The sequence below is a fragment of the Zingiber officinale genome, chromosome 2A (genome assembly GCF_018446385.1).
Source record: "Zingiber officinale cultivar Zhangliang chromosome 2A, Zo_v1.1, whole genome shotgun sequence".
In the NCBI taxonomy this organism is placed as follows: Eukaryota; Viridiplantae; Streptophyta; class Magnoliopsida; order Zingiberales; family Zingiberaceae; genus Zingiber; species Zingiber officinale.
Genome location: NC_055988.1, coordinates 41,622,411 through 41,643,177, shown reverse-complemented (window position 1 = coordinate 41,643,177; position 20,767 = coordinate 41,622,411).

The following is a 20,767-nucleotide window of genomic DNA, read 5'->3' as shown; positions in this document are numbered from 1 at the left end:
TAAAGAAATAAATACTAAGTATATGTGCTTGTTATTATATAGGGATTAAGAGGACGCACATCTATAATAACAGAGGTTCTATTCTTTTATGTAGTCAATATAAATCAAACAACTTCAAACGGTCCTGCTCAATACACAAATAGTGTACTAGTGTAATTTTATAGTCAAGATAGACTAATACCAAATTACACTACAACCGTTCCAATGGTTTGTCCCAATCCATCTTGGTTGTGAGCTACTATTTATAATTATAAGAAATCAATAACATGATCTTCTGTGTGGCACCACACACTATGTTATCTATAATATAAATTAAATGGGCAACTGCATTGACATATATATAAATATAAAATGCAAACATTTGACCAAAGTGATTCTCATTTCAAAATATTTCAAGACAGATGTTCATACAAAAGTTATGCTTATAGTATACATCCCAACAATCTCCCACTTATACTAAAAGACTATGCTACCATAAATACTGCCATACATCGATTCCCATCCCCTCAACATGCCTATCAAAAGCTCTAGCCGGAAGGGCCTTAGTGAAAGGATCTGCCAGGTTATCTGCTGATGTAATCTTGGCGACAACAACCTCTCCTCATTTTACGATGTCTCGTATCAGGTGGTACTTGCGCTCAATGTGTTTACTTGCCTTATGGGCTCGTGGTTCCTTTGAGTTTACTACTGCACCACTGTTGTCACAATAAATTGTGATAACTTTGGGCAAATCAGGAATCATATCTAAATCCATCAAGATGTTTCTGAGTCATACAGCTTCTTTGGCTGCCTCAGAGGTTGTCACATACTCAGCTTCCATGGTGGAGTTTGAAATGCATTTCTGTTGAACACTCCTCCATGCTATGGCTCCACCTCCTAAAGTAAACACATACCCCAAGATTGATTTGCTACTGTCTCTATCTGATTGGAAGTCTGAATCCGTATAACCCACAGGGAGCAAATCATCTGCCTGGTAAACCAACATATAATCTCTAGTCCTTTTTAGGTACTTTAATATATGTTTTACGGCAGTCCAATGTCCCTGTCCAGGGTTACTTTGATATCTACTAACCATTCCCACGGTAAAATAAATATTCGATCTCGTACATAGCATCGCATACATTAGGCATCCTACAGTCGAACCATAAGGAACTGCCTTTATCTCCTCTATCTCCTTCGGTGTCTTAGGACACATTTCTTTAGATAAAGATACTCCATGCCGAAAAGGTAGAAAACCTTTCTTGGAGTTTTGCATGCTAAAATGAGCCAGGATAATATCTATGTATGAAGCTTGGGATAAGCACAACATCCTTTTCTTGCGATTCCTTATTACTTTGATCCCAAGAATATGTCCACATTCTCCCAAGTCCTTCATATCAAACTGCTTAGACATCCATACCCTTATGTTTAACAACACTTTAATATTGTTGCCAATTAGCAAAATGTCATCTATGTATAGTACAAGAAATAACACCACGTTTTCGTCACTTTTCTTGTATACACAGGACTCATCCAGACACCGAATAAATCCATTGTAACGCCCTGCCCCTCCTGCTAAGGCAACGGGGGTTACTTTAACATACATACCTACTTACTACAACGAAAGTCTTATTTATAGAAATTAAAAACTTTTCTTTTCTTTAAAATCACCATGACTAATCACCTGGACATATAAAACCACATAACATACTTAACATGATTTTTAAGTCATAATACCCAAACACATAATTAAATGTCATGGAATCATAAAGCAGTAACATAAACTAGGCATAGTTCTTATTAAACAAAAGCAGGTCTTTCTCCTTTAGCCAAGCCACTACCACACACATCTTTCTAGCCCCTCCTGTTACTCCCCTAGTTCATCCATTCCTTGCCTTTATCTGTGGTACAAGAAAGTAAGCTGTGAGCACTCATGGCTCAGTAAGTTCCTTTCCTACTCACAAAAACCATATAGCATATCAAAATCACAAGGCATAACGCATGGAGACAATTTCATCATATCATGCAGCATATCATATCATAACATAATCGTAAGGTATCATGGCATATCATAATAAAGTCATAAAGTGCTTTCTAGCATAACATAATCATGATCATAACATATCATAACATAATCATAAAGTTCATCCTAACATAACATAACATAATCATAAGCAATATGACATATCATGATAAAATCATAAGGTGCATTCTAACATAACATAATCATGATCATAACCAATCATAACATAATCATAAAGTTCATCCTAACATAACATGTCGTAATCATAAGCATCATGGTACATCGTAACATAATCATAAAGTGTTATGCGAGATGACTTTCAAAAACATGATTCATGCAATAGTATATGCAACATGTCCTTTGAAAACTTATTACTTACATACTTAAACATAATCATAACATGATTGGGGACCCCGGCTTGTACCACATACATAAATGCGCGCGTCCTATGTAGGTCCAAGGTAGCAAGTCTTGAACCCTACAAGGCATACATACTAGGCCCGTTTCTTAGTCCATCGACCTAGGGGCACTTAGGAGCCCATCCCTAACGAGGCACGTTTCTTAGTCCATCGACCCCGGGGCGCTTATGGAGCCCACCCTTGGTACAAGCCATATAAAGTAAAGTAGCATGTTACACATATCATGGTTCTTATCATTTCTTGCACATCATATTTCTTATCATATCATACCATATAGAATTTGGGCACACAGCTCATCATAATGGTATGTAAAATTTGGGCACACAGCACATCATAAATACATGCATAATTTTAGGCACACAGCTCATCATAAATAGCATGCAAACTTGGGCACACAGCTCATCATATATATCATGCATAAGTTGAGCACACAGCTCATCATAAATAACACACAGCATAGCATAAGGGTTTCCATCATGTATAGATCATAAGTGTGCATAATTAAACATAGAAGCATAGCAATCTAATAAAACATGGCATATAAGATACATGGGAAACATAATTAGATTTCTCACCCTAATGTCTTATAGTGGCCGAAACATATAGTTGGGTTTTAGGTAAAACTCCATACCAACATGTGAACCCTAAGCAAGTATCATTTCTTATACCATAAGAAAAACACCATGAGCAAGTTTAGGTAGAGTTCTAGGTTTCTCAAGCTTACAACTTATCATGGCCGAACCTTATCAAGCATACATTGGGTTAAAAATTATCATTCAAGCTTGTGAACCCTAAACAACTTTCATAGCAATTATTTCAAGGAACAACATGAGCATAGTTGAGTTAGGTTCTAAGTTTCCTAGACCCTTAAACATAATGTGGCCGAAACTTGTAGGACTTAATGCTAGGGTTCAAGTGTCATAAAAGCATGAGAACCTTAAACAACTTTCATAGCAATTATTTCAAGGAACAACATGAGCATAGTTGAGTTAGGTTCTAAGTTTCCTAGGCCCTTAAACATGATATGGCCGAAACTTGTAGGGCTTAAAGCTAGGGTTCAAGTGTCATAAAAGCATGAGAACCTTAAACAACTTTCATAGCAAATATTTCAAGGAACAACATGAGCATAGTTGAGTTAGGTTCTAAGTTTCCTAGGCCCTTAAACATAATGTGGCCGAAACTTGTAGGGCTTAAAGCTAGGGTTCAAGTGTCACAAAAGCATGAGAACCTTAAACAACTTTCATAGTAAATATTTCAAGGAACAACATGAGCATAGTTGAGTTAGGTTCTAAGTTTCCTAGGCCCTTAAACATAATGTGGCCGAAACTTGTAGGGCTTAAAGCTAGGGTTCAAGTGTCATAAAAGCATGAGAACCTTAAACAACTTTCATAGCAAATATTTCAAGGAACAACATGAGCATAGTTGAGTTAGGTTCTAAGTTTCCTAAGCCCTTAAACATAATGTGGCCGAAACTTGTAGGGCTTAAAGCTAGGGTTCAAGTGTCATAAAAGCATGAGAACCTTAAACAACTTTCATAGCAATTATTTCAAGGAACAACATGAGCATAGTTGAGTTAGGTTCTAAGTTTCCTAGGCCCTTAAACATGGTATGGCTGAAACTTGTAGGGCTTAAAGCTAGGGTTCAAGTGTCATAAAAGCATGAGAACCTTAAACAACTTTCATAGCAAATATTTCAAGGAACAACATGAGCATAGTTGAGTTAGGTTCTAATCAACATTCTAACATATGAACATGAGATAAATCCCTACCATAAAAATACATGTCACAAGGAACATATTGAGCATGTCAAAATTTAGATCTTTACATTTCCTAGGTCCCTCTTTTTGGTCTTACCTTGGCTGAAATTCTTCATGAGGTTTTTCTTAGATTTTTATGTAACCAAATCTCATAGAACACACAAAAGCTATTGTACCACAGGTGAGGGAAACTTACATCCTTTCGCCTGTGGTTTTTCTTAAGGAGAAAAGTATTCTAAGTGCCAAGGAAGGAGAAAGCTTCTTCTTCTTGTACCTCCTTTTGCTTCTTTTTGATTGGAAGGGATAGAACTTGAAAGCTTCTTCTCAGAAATTAGTTTTCTTGGAGGAGAACTTAACTTAGCTATTGGAATGAGGAGAGGGAAGGGGTTCTTGGTTCGGTGAAGAATGAAGAAGGAGGAAGGAGGAAGAAAGAAAAGGACTTAATCTCTTGTTTTTCTTCTCCCAATCCATTTATTCCTTTTTCCAATGAAACATGTCTTCATTCATTCCCTCAACTCCTCTTTTCCCTCATTCCTTTAATTCCCACGAAAATAGAGAGAGAGGGAGGGAAGTAGGCAATTCATCTTTTGCTTGCTCCTTTTCTTAACCAAGAGGAAAGAAGGTAAGCAACTTGGTTTTCTCTTGCTCTTTTGCTTAGTTTTCTTTTTATTTCCTTCTCACCTTTAACTAAAATTCCATCCTTTTCTATTCATATATTATTCCTTATCCTGATGGTTATCATGCATCAATTTATCTCCATTATTTGTGGGAGGTTCAAGGTTCAATCCTTGACCTCACCTCTTCTTATTCTATATTTATTTCTATTTCCCTTTTTTTTCCTCTTATTCTTTTTATTTCTATACTCTAAGGAAAATAATATCCATATACCTATCTTATAATTTCATGGGTGTTACATCCATGAGACTGGATCACTTCATCAAACTGGATGTTCCAAGATCTTGAAGCTTGCTTTAGTCCATAAATGAACCGATTGAGCTTACATACAAGATGCTCTTTGCCCTGTGCAATGAATCCCTTTGGTTGCTTCATATAGATGTTTTCTTCAAGACTTACGTTAAGGAAAGCTGTCTTGACATCCATTTGCCAAACCTCATAATCCATATGAGCATCAATAGATAAAAGAATTCGGATAAACTTAAGCATGGTTACCGGCGAAAAAGTTTCCTCATAATCGATTCGCTCTTTTTTAGTATACCCCTTCACAACAAACCTCGCTTTAAAGGTTTCCACCTTCCTGTCTGTTCCTCTTTTCCTTTTGTAGACCCATTTACATCCAATGGCTTTTACGCCATTTGGTGGTTCTACAAGATCCCAGATCTAATTAGAATGCATAGATTTTATTTCAGAGTTCGTTGCACTTTGCCAAGATGCTGCATCTTTATCTTGGAGTGCTTCATCATATGTCCAGGGATCAGCTTCATGTTATTAGAGTATATATTAAAAGCCTAGCTTTTGTAAACATTTATTTTTGAAATAAAGGAATCACATTGGTCAATATCTACATTTATTTGTTAAATGTAATTTGTTCAATTAATTTATATTGTAGATAACATGGTGTGTGGTGTCACATACAGAAGATCATGTTATCGGTTATTTATAAATTATAAACAGTCACTCGCGACTAAGATGGAAAGGAACAAACCATTGGAATAGTCGTAGTGTAATTAAGTATTAGTTTATCTTGACTAATAAATTACACTAGTACACTCTAAGTGTATTGAGTAGGACCATTTTTAGGTAAGTTCTTTTTGTACTGACTTTATAAAAAAACTAGACCTTGGTTATTATGGAAGTGTGTGCTCTTAATCCTAATATAATAACAAGCACATATATTTAGTATTTATTTCTTTAACTTATCAAAGGATGAGATTTAGCTCGATAAATCAATAGGCCTGATAAGTTGGGAAATGATACTACTTATAATGTGTGTTGTTGATTATAGAAGGAATCTGTTTCCTAGTTATCTAGGTTGAGAATGTCCCCAAGAGGAGCTCATAAGGATTGTCATGTTAAACCCTGCAGGTGGACTTAGTCCAACATGACGATGAAGTTGAGTGGTACTACTCTCGGAGATAGATATTAATTTAGTGAGTTGTCAGTAACTTACATAATTAATGGACATTCGTTATCTTAAACACAAGGAGACTAACACACTCATAATAAAAAGGAGCCCATAATGTAATTTGGGATTGGTGCGGTAGTGCGGTAATAACTCTCTAGTGGAATGAGTTATTATCGATGAACTTGAGTTGTGTGTTCGGGGCGAACACGGGATACTCAAGCTCATCGGAAGGCCAAAACCAATTTCTCCTCGAGGTCCCTATCGTAGCCTCATTAAAGACTCAAGTCCATCCAAAGAAAGGCCCATCTTGGTGTCCAAGAAGGGGGTCGGCCCAATGCTTGGTAACCAAGCAAGGGCTGACCACATTCACTTCTATAGGGGTCGCCCCTATTGCTTGGTGACCAAGCATGTAGGGGTCGACCAAGATTAATTCAAATAGGAGGGGCGTTTTGAATTCTTTATTGGACCCCGTGGGTGTTTTGATTTGATCAACCAAGTTGGTTAGGTCCTGCTTTGTATTTGATCCCTGTGTCTGAGTGTGCAGGAGCTTAGGAGCGCAGGAAGTCGAGCGAAAGACGTAACTAACGAGAAAGACGGCACGGGAAGGGAGCCGACAGGCTCGGTGCATCCGAAGGACGAGAGAGCTACGGAAGAGTACACCGGTGGGTGAGAAGAACGTGCGCGGCATTCGTGGGGCGTTAAGCCGGGAAGGCTGCTCGAGGAGAAGATCGAAAATTAGGTTCGGGTGAGCCCTATTTCGGTTGGCCGGAATCACCCAAAAGAACGGGACTTCGGAAGACGAAGCAAGCAAGCTGGAAAAACTGCCAATCAGCTTGGAGGCACCTCCATCAGGCTTGGAGGCGCTTCCAGCTTGAAGGCGCCTTCAATCTGGTTGGAGGCGCCTCCAAGCTGGTCAAAACTGCCGTTCAGCTGCGGATAAAGTTCTATCCACTGATCGAGTTGGAGGCGCCTTGAACCTTGTTGGAGGCACCTTGGACCCTCGGGATAGAACTTCCAGGAGCAATATAAAGGCTCCTGGAGCTAGGAAATATTCATTCAACTCAGTATTAGATTTCCTAGCAACTGTTGAGCTTTCTAAGTGTGTAAAAGGCTTCTCCACCTTCAGAGAAGGAGTTTTCTTATTGCGCTTTTCATCGCCTTGGATTAACAACCGTCTTGGTTGTAACCAAGTAAATTCCGGGTCTTCTCTATTTCTTTTTTCTTAATTGTTTTATTTTAGTGTTGCTATTTTTGAGTTGAAAGTTTGAGGAGGGTATAATTTTTATTTGCAGGCAATTCACCCCCCTCTTGTTGGCCTCCGCTGCACCTACAATTGGTATTAGAGCCAGACCGCCTCAAAAGGACTAACCGCCGACTGAAGCACAACGATCAAGACGGTGGCCGGAGTAAATATTCATCCTCCAAAGTTCGATGGAGATTTCGTTACATGGAAGCGAAAAATGGAGGTATTTTTTAAAACTGAATTTGATATACTTTTAATAATGAAATACGGATATGCAGCGCCGAAAGATAAAGAAGAAAACACGTGGAGCAAGAAGGAGCAAGCCGATTTTGTTGCCAACGGAAAGGCTGAGTTTCACCTACTCAGCGTTCTGCCACCTTGGGAGGTAAATCGGATCGGAAGCTACGACTCCGCGAAAGATCTCTGGGAAAAATTCCTGGAGCTTCACAAAGGTACCTCTGAAGCGAAGCTAGCGAAGCGCGACATCCTCCGGACCCAGTTGACGAACCTCCAGATGAACCAAGGCGAGAAGGTAGCCCAACTCCAAGCGAGGATTAAAGAGCTGATCACATAATTAAGCAACCTTAGAGAAGAAGTAAAGAACCGGGACTCGATCCGGTACGCGCTCAACGCCTTCCCCAGAACTCCAGAGTGGGCCTCCTTAGTAGATGCGTACTACATCTTTAAGGACTTCGAGGTGAGTACTCTAGAACAATTATTTTCTACTTTTGAATTTCACGAATCTCGAGTTGCAGAGCCCAATGGAGTAGAGAAGACTAGTCAGAACATTGCCTTAAATGCAAGAATAAACAGTTCTGACTCTGAAGCCTCGGTCGACAAATCTGAAGCGGCACTACTGGTAAGACGATTCAATAAATTGTTTAAATCTAATAAATTTAGATTGCAGATAAAGAGGCATCAGCAAAGAAAAAGGACGGTTCGTTGCTATAACTGCAATGAAGAAGGGCACATCAAAGATGACTGCCCGGACTTGAAGAAAAAGGAGAAAGAGAAGGAAAAGACAAAGTACAAGAAACCAGAATCATCCAAACACAAGAACCTGAAGGCCACTTGGTCAGATTCGTCTTCTTCCAAATCAGACGTCGAAGCCTTCTCCGGGTTAGCGATGATGGCTAACCATCTTCCCGAAGATGACTCAAGATCCGAGATGAGCATAGATGAAGTGGGAGGAACATCAGAAGAAGAAAGCTGCAGTGAAGGGGGAGCATCACCAAGTCAGGTAAGTAAGGTGCGTAATCTAACCCCTACTCAGTCATTTCTAGTTATCAAGTCTCTTTCTAAAGTATTAGATCAATTAGAAAAATAAAATGAACATTTGAAAGTAGAGAATGCAAAATTGAAAAATGAAATTGAAAAATCGAAATCTGCTGCATGTTCAAATGTTTTTCAAAAATATAAATTAAAAATTTTTGGTAAATTAAACTGGTACATTAGAAAGCATCAAGGTCAACTTAGGAAAATTCCTAAAACTTATGTACCCCCCAGATTTTTAATTAACCCAGTAGGAAGGAATCTATACTGGATTCCAAAGTCTTTGATAAATTAGAATTATTGAAGTTAGAGCTTACAGTGAGTAAATTAAACAATGAATTTCTTTATGAAGCTTTGTCTAAGGAAGTGGTTGTTGCTCCAATAACCAAGAAGGCCTAGTGCCTCGCCATGACCTGGAATCCGAAATATCGAAATAAAATGTTTAATCAACTTTCTGGTAAAAGCATTAAAAGTTAGAAATTAAATAATGCTTTGAAAGTTTTTCAAACTTTTTCTTGAAAACTCAAAAAAATAATTGGAAAAATTTTAAAAATTCAGGTTACTTAGAATTTTTTTTTAATTTCTAAAAATTCATTTTTACCTAGAATTTTTACTTAGAAATTCTTCCTAAAAATTCTAAATATTCATTTTTAAGAAATTCTTTCTGTTTTAAACTTATAAATTTTTTCAGTTTACTTGAAATTTTCAAAAAAATTCAGTTTACCCCGTTTTTGCTATAATCAAAGGGGGAGAAATAGGTATAAGTTTAGGGGGAGTTAGGAATATTTAAGAATTTCAAAATTCTTTTAGTATTGCAAATTTTTATTACAATTTTTATGCTTAAACTGTTAGTTAGTAATTTCTTTAAAATTACTATTTGTTTTTATACCCTAACTTGAACTTGGGTTGATGCACATCAAAAAGGGGGAGATTGTTGGACCCCGTGGGTGTTTTGATGTGATCAACCAAGTTGCTTAGGTCCTACTTTATATTTGATCCCTGTGTCTGAGTGTGCAGGAGCTTAGGAGCGCAGGAAGTCAAGCGGAAGACGCAGCTAGTAAGAAGGACGGCATGGGAAGGGAGTCGACGGGCTCGGTGCGTCCGAAGGACGAGAGAGCTGCGGAAGAGTACACCGGTGGGCGAGAAGAACGTGCATGACGTTCGAGGGATGTTAAGCCGGGGAGGAAGGCTGCACGAGGAGAAGGCTGGAAATTGGGTTCGGGTGAGCCCTATTTCGATTGGCCGGAATCATCCAAAAGAATGGGACTTCGGAAGACAAAGCAAGCAAGCTGGAAAAGCTGCCAGCCAGCTTGTAGGCGCCTCCATCAGGCTTGGAGGCACCTTCAATCTGGTTGGAGGCACCTCCAAGCTGGTCAAAACTGTTGTTGAGCTGCGGATAGAGTTCTATCCGCTGACCGAGTTGGAGGCGCCTTAGACCCTCAGGATAGAACTTCCAGGAGCTATATAAAGGCCCCTGGAGCTAGGAAATATTCATTCAACTCAGTATTAGATTTCCTAGCAACTGTTGAGCTTTCTAAGTGTGTAAAAGACTTCTTCACCTTCAGAGAAGGAGTTTTCTTATTGCGCTTTTCATCGCCTTGGATTAACAACCGTCTTGGTTGTAACCAAGTAAATTCCGGGTCTTCTCTATTTCTTTTTTCTTAATTATTTTATTTTAGTGTTGCTATTTTTGAGTTGAAAGTTTGAGTAGGGTATAATTTTTATTTGCAGGTAATTCATCCCCCTCTTGCCAGCCTCCGCTACACCTAAATTCTTCTCTTTGTAGAAAACTATAAGTTTTAAAAGAGAGATTTTAAATTTAAAAACTTTCCTTTTTTGAATTAGGCCACATGTTTTAAAAAAGAATTTCAAAGTTTTAAAATTTTCCTTTTTTCATCATCTTCATGGTTGAAGAAAAAAAAGGAAGAGAAGTTTTAAAATTTAAATTTTCTATCACCATGTTAAAAAAGAAAATTTTATAAGAGAAGTTTTAAATTTTAAAACATGGTTTTAATTTTTTTTTTTAAACTTTCCTTTTTTAACTCCCACTTTAGGAAATTAGGAGAGAGCTTGTAAAATTTTATAACGGCTTATAAAATTTTATTAAAAATTTTATTTTTCCTTTTTCCCTTGATGAGGTGGCCGGCCACCTTGCTTGGTGCCCAAGCAAGGGGATGACCATAATTAAAATAAAAAAAATCATCACAAAATTAATGTTGATGATTGATTCAATCAAGAGGAAAGAAAAGGAAAAATAAAAAGGGAAAAGGAAAAACTAGAGGATGATTTTATTTTTTGTAAAATGTTTTTCCTTATTTGCCTTGGGCAAGTAATATAAAAGAAGGGGTGAGGAGGCCTCATGGAACACAACTCTTATTCTCTTGCTTGGAGACTCTCTTAGTGTGGTCGGCCCTCTCCCTTCTTTTTTCCCTTTTGCTCTCTTCTCCTTGGTGGTGGTGGTGGCCGGATTTTAGAAGAAGAGGAAGAAGCTTTTGGGTGGTGTTCATCTTGGAGGATCGTCGCCCACACGACGTCCAAGGCGAGGCGAGATATACGACAGAAGATCTCGAGGTCATTAGCTTACAAAGAGAATGTATAACTAGTAATTTTCTTCCGCATCATACTAGTTATTTTCTTTGTAAGAATTCTAAATACAAGAGGCAATTAGATCTAGTTTTTCGAATTAGTTTTTCGAGTTTGTGTTTTCTTCTTTTTCAAATTTGTGATTCGATTGTTCTTTTTGGTTAACCTAGAGTTATTTAAGGAAATTAAATATTAGCTTTCCTTAAAATGCTTTGTCTAGGCGATGGTGGTTGCTCCCATATCCAAGAAGGCCATGTGCCTCGCCATGCAGTACTGAAAGTCAATTTTAGAAATTAATATTTAATGGAATTAATAACATAGGTGGATTTGAATCAATAGTGTTAAGTTCCGCTTGCGATTTAAATCTAAACCATTAAGAACAGATAAGTTAAATTTGGAATCAATGATGTTAAGTTCTGTCTGCGATTCCTAATTTAACTTCTAAAGAACACAATAGGTTATTTAAGGAAAGGTTCGACACTTGTACAAATTTTTTGTATAGTGGAACCGGTATGTTTCCCCGGACATATGATGAAGCACTCTAAGATATAGATGCAGTATCTTGGCAAAAGACAATGAATTCTGAAATAGAGTCTATGTATTCTAATAAGGTTTGGGAGCTTGTTGAACCACCTGATGGTGTAAAAGCCGTTGGATGCAAGTGGATCTACAAAAGGAAAAGAGGGACAGACGGGAAGGTAGAAACCTTCAAGGCAAGGCTTGTTGCGAAAGGGTATACTCAGAAAGAGGGAATCGATTATGAGGAGACTTTTTTGCCAGTAGCTATGCTAAAGTCTATCCGGATACTCTTATCCAGTGCCACTCATATGGATTATGAGATTTGGCAAATGGATGTCAAGACAGCTTTCCTTAACGGAAGTCTTGAAGAAAACATCCATATGAAGCAACCAGAAGGGTTCATTGAAAGCGGCAAAGAGCATCTAGTGTGCAACCTCAATCGGTCCATTTATGGACTGAAGCAAGCTTCAAGGTCTTGGAACATCCGGTTTAATGAAGTAATCCAGTCATATGGATATATTCAGTGTCCGGATGAGTCTTGTGTATACAAGAAGTGTAACGGAAACGTGGTGATATTTCTTGTACTATACGTAGATGATATTTTGTTAATTGGCAACAATGTCAAGGTATTACCGGACGTAAGGGTATGGTTGTCCAAACAATTTGATATGAAGGACTTAGGAGAATGTGCACACATTCTTGGGATCAAAGTCATAAGGGATCGCAAGAAAAGAATATTGTGTCTATCTCAAACTTCATATATAGATACGATCCTTGCTCGTTTTAGCATGCAGAACTCCAAGAAAGGTTTCTTACCTTTTAGGCATGGAGTAGCTTTATCTAAAGAGATGTCTCCGAAGACATCAAAGGAGATAGAGGACATGAAGGCAGTTCCTTATGCCTCGGTTGTAAGAAGCCTTATGTATGCAATGTTGTGTACGAGACCTGATATCTATTTTGTCGTGGGCATGGTTAGCAGATATCAAAGTAATCCTGGACAAGGACATTGGACTGCGGTATATTAAAGTACCTGAGAATGACTAGAGACTATATGCTAGTTTACCAGACAGATGATTTGCTCCCTGTGGGTTACACGGATTCGGACTTCTAATCAGATAGGGATAACAGTAAGTCTACATTAGGCTATGTGTTTACTCTAGGAGGTGGAGTCATTGCATGGAGGAGTGTTAAGCAAATATGCGTATCAGACTCAACCATGGAAGCTGAGTATGTGGTAGCCTCTGAGACAGCCAAAAAAGTTGTATGGCTCAGGAACTTTCTAATGGACTTAGATGTGATTCCTGGTTTGCCCAAAATCATCACAATTTATTGTGATAATAGCGGTGCAGTTGCAAGCTCGAAGGAACCACGAGCCCATAAGGCAAGTAACATATAGAGCGCAAGTACCACCAAATACGAGACATCGTCAAGAGAGGAGAAGTTGTCGTTGCCAATATTACATCAGCGGATAACCTGGCAGATCCTTTCACTAAGGCCCTTCCGACGAAAGCTTTTGATCGGCATGTGGAGGAGATGGGAATCAGATGTATGGCAACAGATATGGCAGCTTAGTCTTTTAGTATAAGTGGGAGATTGTTAGAGTGTATACTAAAAGCCTAGCTTTTGTAAATATTTATTTTTGAAATAAAGGAATCACATTGGTCAATATCTATATTTATTTGTTAAATGTAATTTATTCAATTAATTTATATTGTAGATAACATGGTGTGTGGTGTCACACACAGAAGATCATGTTATCGGTTATTTATAAATTATAAACAGTTGCTCGCGACTAAGATGGAAAGGAATAAACCATTGGAATAGTCGTAGTGTAATTAAGTATTAGTTTATCTTGACTAATAAATTACATTAGTACACTCTAAATGTATTGAGTAGGACCATTTTTAGGTAAGTTCTTTTTGTACTGACTTTATAAAAGAACTAGACCTTGGTTATTATGGAAGTGTGTGCTCTTAATCCTAATATAATAACAAGCACATATATTTAGTATTTATTTCTTTAACTTATCAAAGGGTGAGATTTAGCTCGATAAATCAATAGGCCTGATAAGTTGGGAAATGATACTACTTATAGTGTGTGTTGTTGATTATAGAAGGAATCTGTGTCCTAGTTATCTAGGTTGAGAATGTCCCCAAGAGGAGCTCATAAGGATTGTCATGTTAAACCCTGCAGGTGGACTTAGTCCAACATGACGATGAAGTTGAGTGGTACTACTCTCGGAGATAGATATTAATTTAGTGAGTTGTCAATAACTTACTTAATTAGTAGACATTCGTTATCTTAAACACAGGGAGACTAACACACTCATAATAAGAAGGAGCCCATAATGTAATTTGGGATTGGTGCGGTAGTGCGGTAATAACTCTCTAGTGGAATGAGTTATTATCGATGAACTTGAGTTGTGTGTTCGGGGCGAACACGGGATACTCAAGCTCATCGGAAGGACAAAACCAATTTCTCCTCTAGGTCCCTGTCGTAGCCTCATTAAAGACTCAAGTCCATCCAAAGAAAGGCCCATCTTAGTGTCCAAGAAAGGGGCTGGCCCAATGCTTGGTAACCAAGCAAGGGCCGACCACATTCACTTCTATAGGGGCCGGCCCTATTTCTTGTTGACCAAGCATGTAGGGGCTGGCCAAGATTAATTCAAATAGGTGGGGCGTTTTGAATTCTTCTCTTTGTAGAAAACTACAAGTTTTAAAAGAGAGATTTTAAATTTAAAAACTTTCCTTTTTTGAATTAGGCCACATGTTTTAAAAGAGAATTTAAAAGTTTTAAAACTTTCCTTTTTTAACCATCTTCATGGTTGAAGAAAAAAACGGAAGAGAAGTTTTAAAATTTAAATTTTCTATCACTATGTTAAAAAAGGAAATTTTATAAGAGAAGTTTTAAATTTTAAAACATGGTTTTAATTTTTTTTTTAAAACTTTCCTTTTTTAACTCCCACTTTAGGAAATTAGGAGAGAGCTTGTAAAATTTTATAACGGCTTATAAAATTTTATTAAAAATTTTATTTTTCCTTTTTCTCTTGATGAGATGGCTGGCCACCTTGCTTGGTGCCCAAGCAAGGGGCCGACCATAATTAAAATAAAAAAATCATCACAAAAGTAATGTTGGTGATTGATTCAATCAAGAGGAAAGAAAAGGAAAAATAAAAAGGGAAAAGGAAAAACTAGAGGATGATTTTATTTTTTGTAAAAAGTTTTTCCTTATTTGCCTTGGGAAAGTAATATAAAAGAAGGGATGAGGAGGCCTCATGGGACACAACTCTTATTCTCTTGCTTGGAGACTCTCTTGGTGTGGCCGGCCCTCTCCCTTCTCTTTTCCCTTTTGCTCTCTTCTCCTTGGTGGTGGTGGTGACCGGATTTTAGAAGAAGAGGAAGAAGCTTTTGGGTGGTGTTCATCTTGGAGGATCGTCGCCCACACGACGTCCAAGGCGAGACGAGAAATACGACAGAAGATCTCGAGGTCATTAGCATACAAAGAGAATGTATAACTAGTAATTTTCTTCTGCATCATACTAGTTATTTTCTTTGTAAGAATTCTAAATACAAGAGGCAATTAGATCTAGTTTTTCGAATTAGTTTTTCGAGTTTGTGTTTTCTTCTTTTTTAAATTTGTGATTCAATTGTTCTTTTTGGTTAACCTAGAGTTATTTAAGGAAATTAAATATTAGCTTTCCTTAAAAGGCTTTGTCTAGGCGGTGGTGGTTGCTCCCATATCCAAGAAGGTCATGTGCCTCACCATGCAGTCCTGGAAGCCAATTTTGAAAAATAATATTTAATGGAATTAATAACATAGGTGGATTTGAATCAATAGTGTTAAGTTTTGCTTGCGATTCAAACTAAACCATTAAGAACAGATAAGTTAAATTTGGAATCAATGATGTTAAGTTCCGTCTGCGATTCCTAATTTAACTTCTAAAGAACACAATAGGTTATTTAAGGAAAGGTTCGACACTTGTACAAAATTTTTGTGCAGTGGAACCGGTACGTTTTCCTAGGACTAACCAACACATGTTCACCAGGGATCAAGTCCGAAGACTCTCCTAAAAACATGAATCTATCAGGTTGTCTAATAACCCTCCCACTACGACAAGGTACTACCTGTAATTGTGTTGGGTGCTACTCAGAACTTCGTTTTGTTTTCCCTGTACACAAATTTGTACAAGCACAGAACTTTTCCTAGCAACCCATGTGCTTTTCAAAAGTTAAACTTGGATTGCAAATGAAACTTAGCATTATTAATCCAAGTTCAACCCATGTGGTCATCAGAAGTTAAACCATATTACAGAAGTTGATTAAATTCTATTTCAAGGATTGACTTCCAGGTCATTGGCGAGGCACTCGGCCTTCTTGGGTATAGGATCATCCACCACTTCCTAGACAAAGCCTTTCAAAGAAATTGAATATTTAAACTCCTTACAGTAAACCCTAGGTTTAACTGCAGAGACCTCAATCGAAGCACAAGATCGCTAGCCTCTTGTGTTGGTATTTCAGGATCCATACAAAGGAAAACTAAATTAGTACACAGATGAAACAATTAACTAGTTATATCTTTCTTTGTATCTTAAAGACCTCTTGATATTCTATTGTATTCCTCTCCTCCTCTTAGACATCGTGTGGGCGATGATCTACCAAGACAAAAACACCCGGACTTCTCCTTCCTTTCTAAACTCTCGGCCACAAAGAATGCAAAGTGAAGAGGCACCTCCTTATTCTTCTCCTCCTCCAAGCAACCGGCCACCTAGTGCTTCTTCTCTTCTTCTTCTTCTCCTTCAAGCCGTGACCACCAAGGTGAGATGAGCACCGATCCTAGAGGGAAGAAAGGGAGGAAGAAGGAAATAGGTGACGCCAACCTTAAGGAAAGAAAACAGGAGAAGAAGGTGTCGGCCACACAAGAAGAGAAGAGATAACTTAGGTTCTCTTTGGGCACCACACTCCTCATTTTTTATATTCTTTGCTAGTGGCTAAAAAGGAAAGTTTTTATTAAAATTTTCCTTTTATTTCTATTGTGGATGGTTTACAAAAAGGAAAGATTTTAACAAAATTAAAATCTCTCTTTTTAAAGCATTGTAAATAGCTATAAAAGGAAAGATTATAACAAAATTTTGTTTTAAATAAAATCTTTCTTTTATTCCTATTATGGTTGATTAAAAAAAAGAAAAGATTTTAACAAAATTAAAATATCTCTTTTTAACCAATGTAGATGGTAAAAGGAAAGATTTTAACAAAATTTTGTTTAAAAAAACTTCCTTTTCTATTAAGTTATGGTCAGCCCCTTGCTTGGGCACCAAGCAAGGCTCGGCCGGCCCACATCTTGGGTACCAAGCAAGGCTTGGCCGGCCCCGTGCTTGGGCACCAAGCAAGGATGTGGCCGACCCCTTTCTTGTGTAGGAAGGATAATCAAAATGGGTGAATGCGAGGCTTTATAGAGGCTACAACAGAGACCTAGAGGAGGAATTGATTTTGGCCTCCAAATGAGCTTGAGCTTCCTGTGTTCGACTCGAACACCCAACTCAAGTTCATCAATAATAACTCATACTACTAAAGAGTTATTATTGAACTACTGCACCAATCCCATATTACATTATGAGATCCTTCTTATCATGAGTGTATTAATCTCCCTGTGTTTAAGATATCGAATGTCCATTAATTAAATGAGTTACTGACAACTCACTTAATTAACATCTAGCTCCAAGAGTAGTACCACTCAACTTCATTGTCATGTCGGATTAAGTCCACCTGTAGGGTTTACATGATAATCCTTATGAGCTCCTCAAGGGGACATCATCAACCTAGATAACTAGGACACAGTTTCCTTCTATAATCAACAACACACTATATAAATAATATTATGTAACGACCCAATTTTTCCTATTTTGAGTTCTAAATGTCTTCAAAAACATTTAGAAATACTTTTAAAATATTCTAGAGATTTTTAGGAATTTTTAGAGTATTTTTACGTAATTTTTGGAGGTCGTTTAGTATGTTTACAAAAAGAAAGAAGTTGAGACTCGAACCTAAGACCTCCGGCCGAACCCGACTTAACCGAACGCAGCCAACCAACTGAGCTGCGAGTGTTTTGTTAATAAGTATGAAGCGAGAAATATATATGTTATAGTTGATAAATAAAACCCTAGTTTTAAAAAGACCTAATTCCTTTTCTCCCGAGCCGAAACCCTCTTTCTCACACGCGATGCCTCGCGATCTTTCTCCTCTCTCGGCGGAAACGAAGAAGCAGGCGTTAGGGCTCGATCTCCGACGCCGGCGAAGGCTTTTCCCAGCCAATCTTCACCCGTCGTGGTTACCTCGACGAAGGAAGCCCGAAAATACCAAAGAGCCGCCGAGATCTTCACCTAGAACCTCCTTCCTCCTTCGGTTGGGGGCTCATCCGAACCCTAGAATTCTTCTCCTTCGGCAGTAAGTCCAAGAAAGCATGGTAAGTACTACTCACCTGTGGTAGGAGTTGCTCCGAATTTAGGGTTTCCGTTTCCCTTTGTTTCGGATTTTGCTGTGCCGAGTAGTATTGTATGCTAGAGCTTTTCCTTTCTTTGCTTTATTTATCTGGCCGAATTTCTAAGGTTGAGTTGCTGTGCCGAATTGCCATGCTAGGGTTTTTCTTACCATCCACAGCATGCTTCTTTGCTTCCAGATTTCACAGTGCCGAGTAGAAATACATACTAGGGTTTCTTTCCTTGCTTCCGGACTTCACAGTGCCGAGTAGAAACATATGCTAGAGTTTTCTTTCCTTGCTAGAGGATTTGATTTGGTTCTTGCTAAGAATTTATTAAGAGTTTAATAGGAGTCTTTCCTTTAATTGCTAGAGAAATTAGAAGTTGCTCACGCTATTTGTATTGCTGGATTTAAATTAATTGCCTTCCTGTTAGCAAATGCAGAACCGGGTTATGTCCTTTCCTATTAGCAAGTGCAAACTTAGTCTAGCTTCTTTAAGCAAGAGAAGATTCGTTTATGATTTAGTTTTGTTTCTAATCGCATTGCAAATTTAGTTTGCTTGGTTATTTCATAAACATGAGTCGTTGTGATTTGTTGCTATGTGAGCATGTGCAGGATTCACCCTTACTGTCAGTAGAAGCAACCTTTTCTTACACTTTGTTTAATTGGAAATAATTCAACATGGGTAGATTTAGTGATGCATGCTTTGGTATATCATGTGTAGATGCTTGATAGCAGCAGTGACCTTTCCTATGTTTCGGGTTCCATGAAGGGTGCACATTTCCAATTATGTTAATGATTTTATTTGGTTCTATAGTCCTGTGAAGGTTGGGAATTGTATAGCTTGAAGGGTTGGTTGGTTTATTTGCATTTCAATTGCTTAGTTTCCTTTGTATTCAACATGCAAGTCAGTTGCCGAATTTCACAGCTTTGCTTTAAATAGGAAAGTTTCTTAAATAAGCATGAGTAGCTCCTTATCCAAGAACAGCCCTTTATTTAGTTAGAATGAGTTTAACATTTTCCCTGCTACTTAGAAAGGCAAGAACAGCCTTCATTTAAAGTATGTAGTGTTAGTTTCTTGAAATTCTTGAACATGAACAGCTATTAAGCTTATCTTGTAGTTTGATTTGCTTGCTTTATTTTTATAGCATGCTCAGTTAGTTGCAATTCTCTACTTGTTAGATACACTTGCAGTATTCGAATAGCATGAGCAGTATTGAATTATAATTTAGTTTCTACTTTCCTGTTTTGATACATATGCATATATATGTGTTAGTTAGCTTTTAATAGCTCTTTAATCTGAAGCATATAGTTAGTTGTTTTTGCTATTTTAATAAGATGAATAGTCATGTATTTTAGTGGAATAATTATGTGCCCTATTAAACTTTTTGAGGATTATGGGTAACTACAAGTAAGAAAAAGACCAAGGTCTAGTTAGAAAAGATAACAAGTAAATTAAAGTAAGAGGCTAGTACCCGACTTCCGAGGTTGTCGTTAAACAAATCCAGGTGACCAATTCCGAGGTCTTGGCCCTGGTAAGACCGAGGTCTTTATCCTCATAGGACTAGAGGCTCGCTACCTCAGTCACTATTAGAGAGTGCGCATAAGATGGTACTAAGCCTGGGCCCAAGAAAGAAAGAAAGAAAGAAAGAAAGAAAGAAAAGAAGAAAGTTAAATACTAATTTCAAGTATAAAGCTATAAGTAAATGAAACAAGTACCACCTATGTTTAGAATCAACAGAAGTTTAGTTCCTTTAATTCTAAGCATACAACATGAGTTTCATTACTTTTCTTATCAATTTAGTGAGCATGTTTAGTTTTATTTCCAGTATTTAGCTTTATTCTGGTATATCATGAGTATGCAGTTTATTTTAGTACTTTGCTATTAGATGAGTACATGTAGCTTTTCTTTTAGCATTTTAGTTTCCGTATCGTTTGCATTTTTATGCACTTCGAGTTTTTGTGAGATAGATTAGTACTTACTAAGCGTTTCGCTTATAGATTTACTTTTCCTCCTACTGTAGATAAAGGAAAAGCTAAAATATGAAAGGAAGGTGACAAGGTGGTGGTGATGGAGGTGTGTGATGACTGAACTATGGAGAGATCCAGAGTTTGCTAGCGAATTTTTAGGACCTACCTGTTTAGAGTTTCAGTTTATGTTTCTTTTAGTTTAAATACTATTATGAAGTTGGGATTGTAATTGAGTTTATGCCGTACTTGTAGCTTGATATGTCCTATTGTTGGAGTTAGATATTTGTTTACTATTGCTAGAATATTTTTCTTTTACTTACTGTGTTATTATTACTGCGTGGGTGTGGAAAAATATGTTCCAGCCGCCTGTGGCTGTGTATATAGTGTTTGTATTGTTGATTTGGTCACCGGTACAGGGGAGATTTTGCCGAAATTTTTCGGTAGGA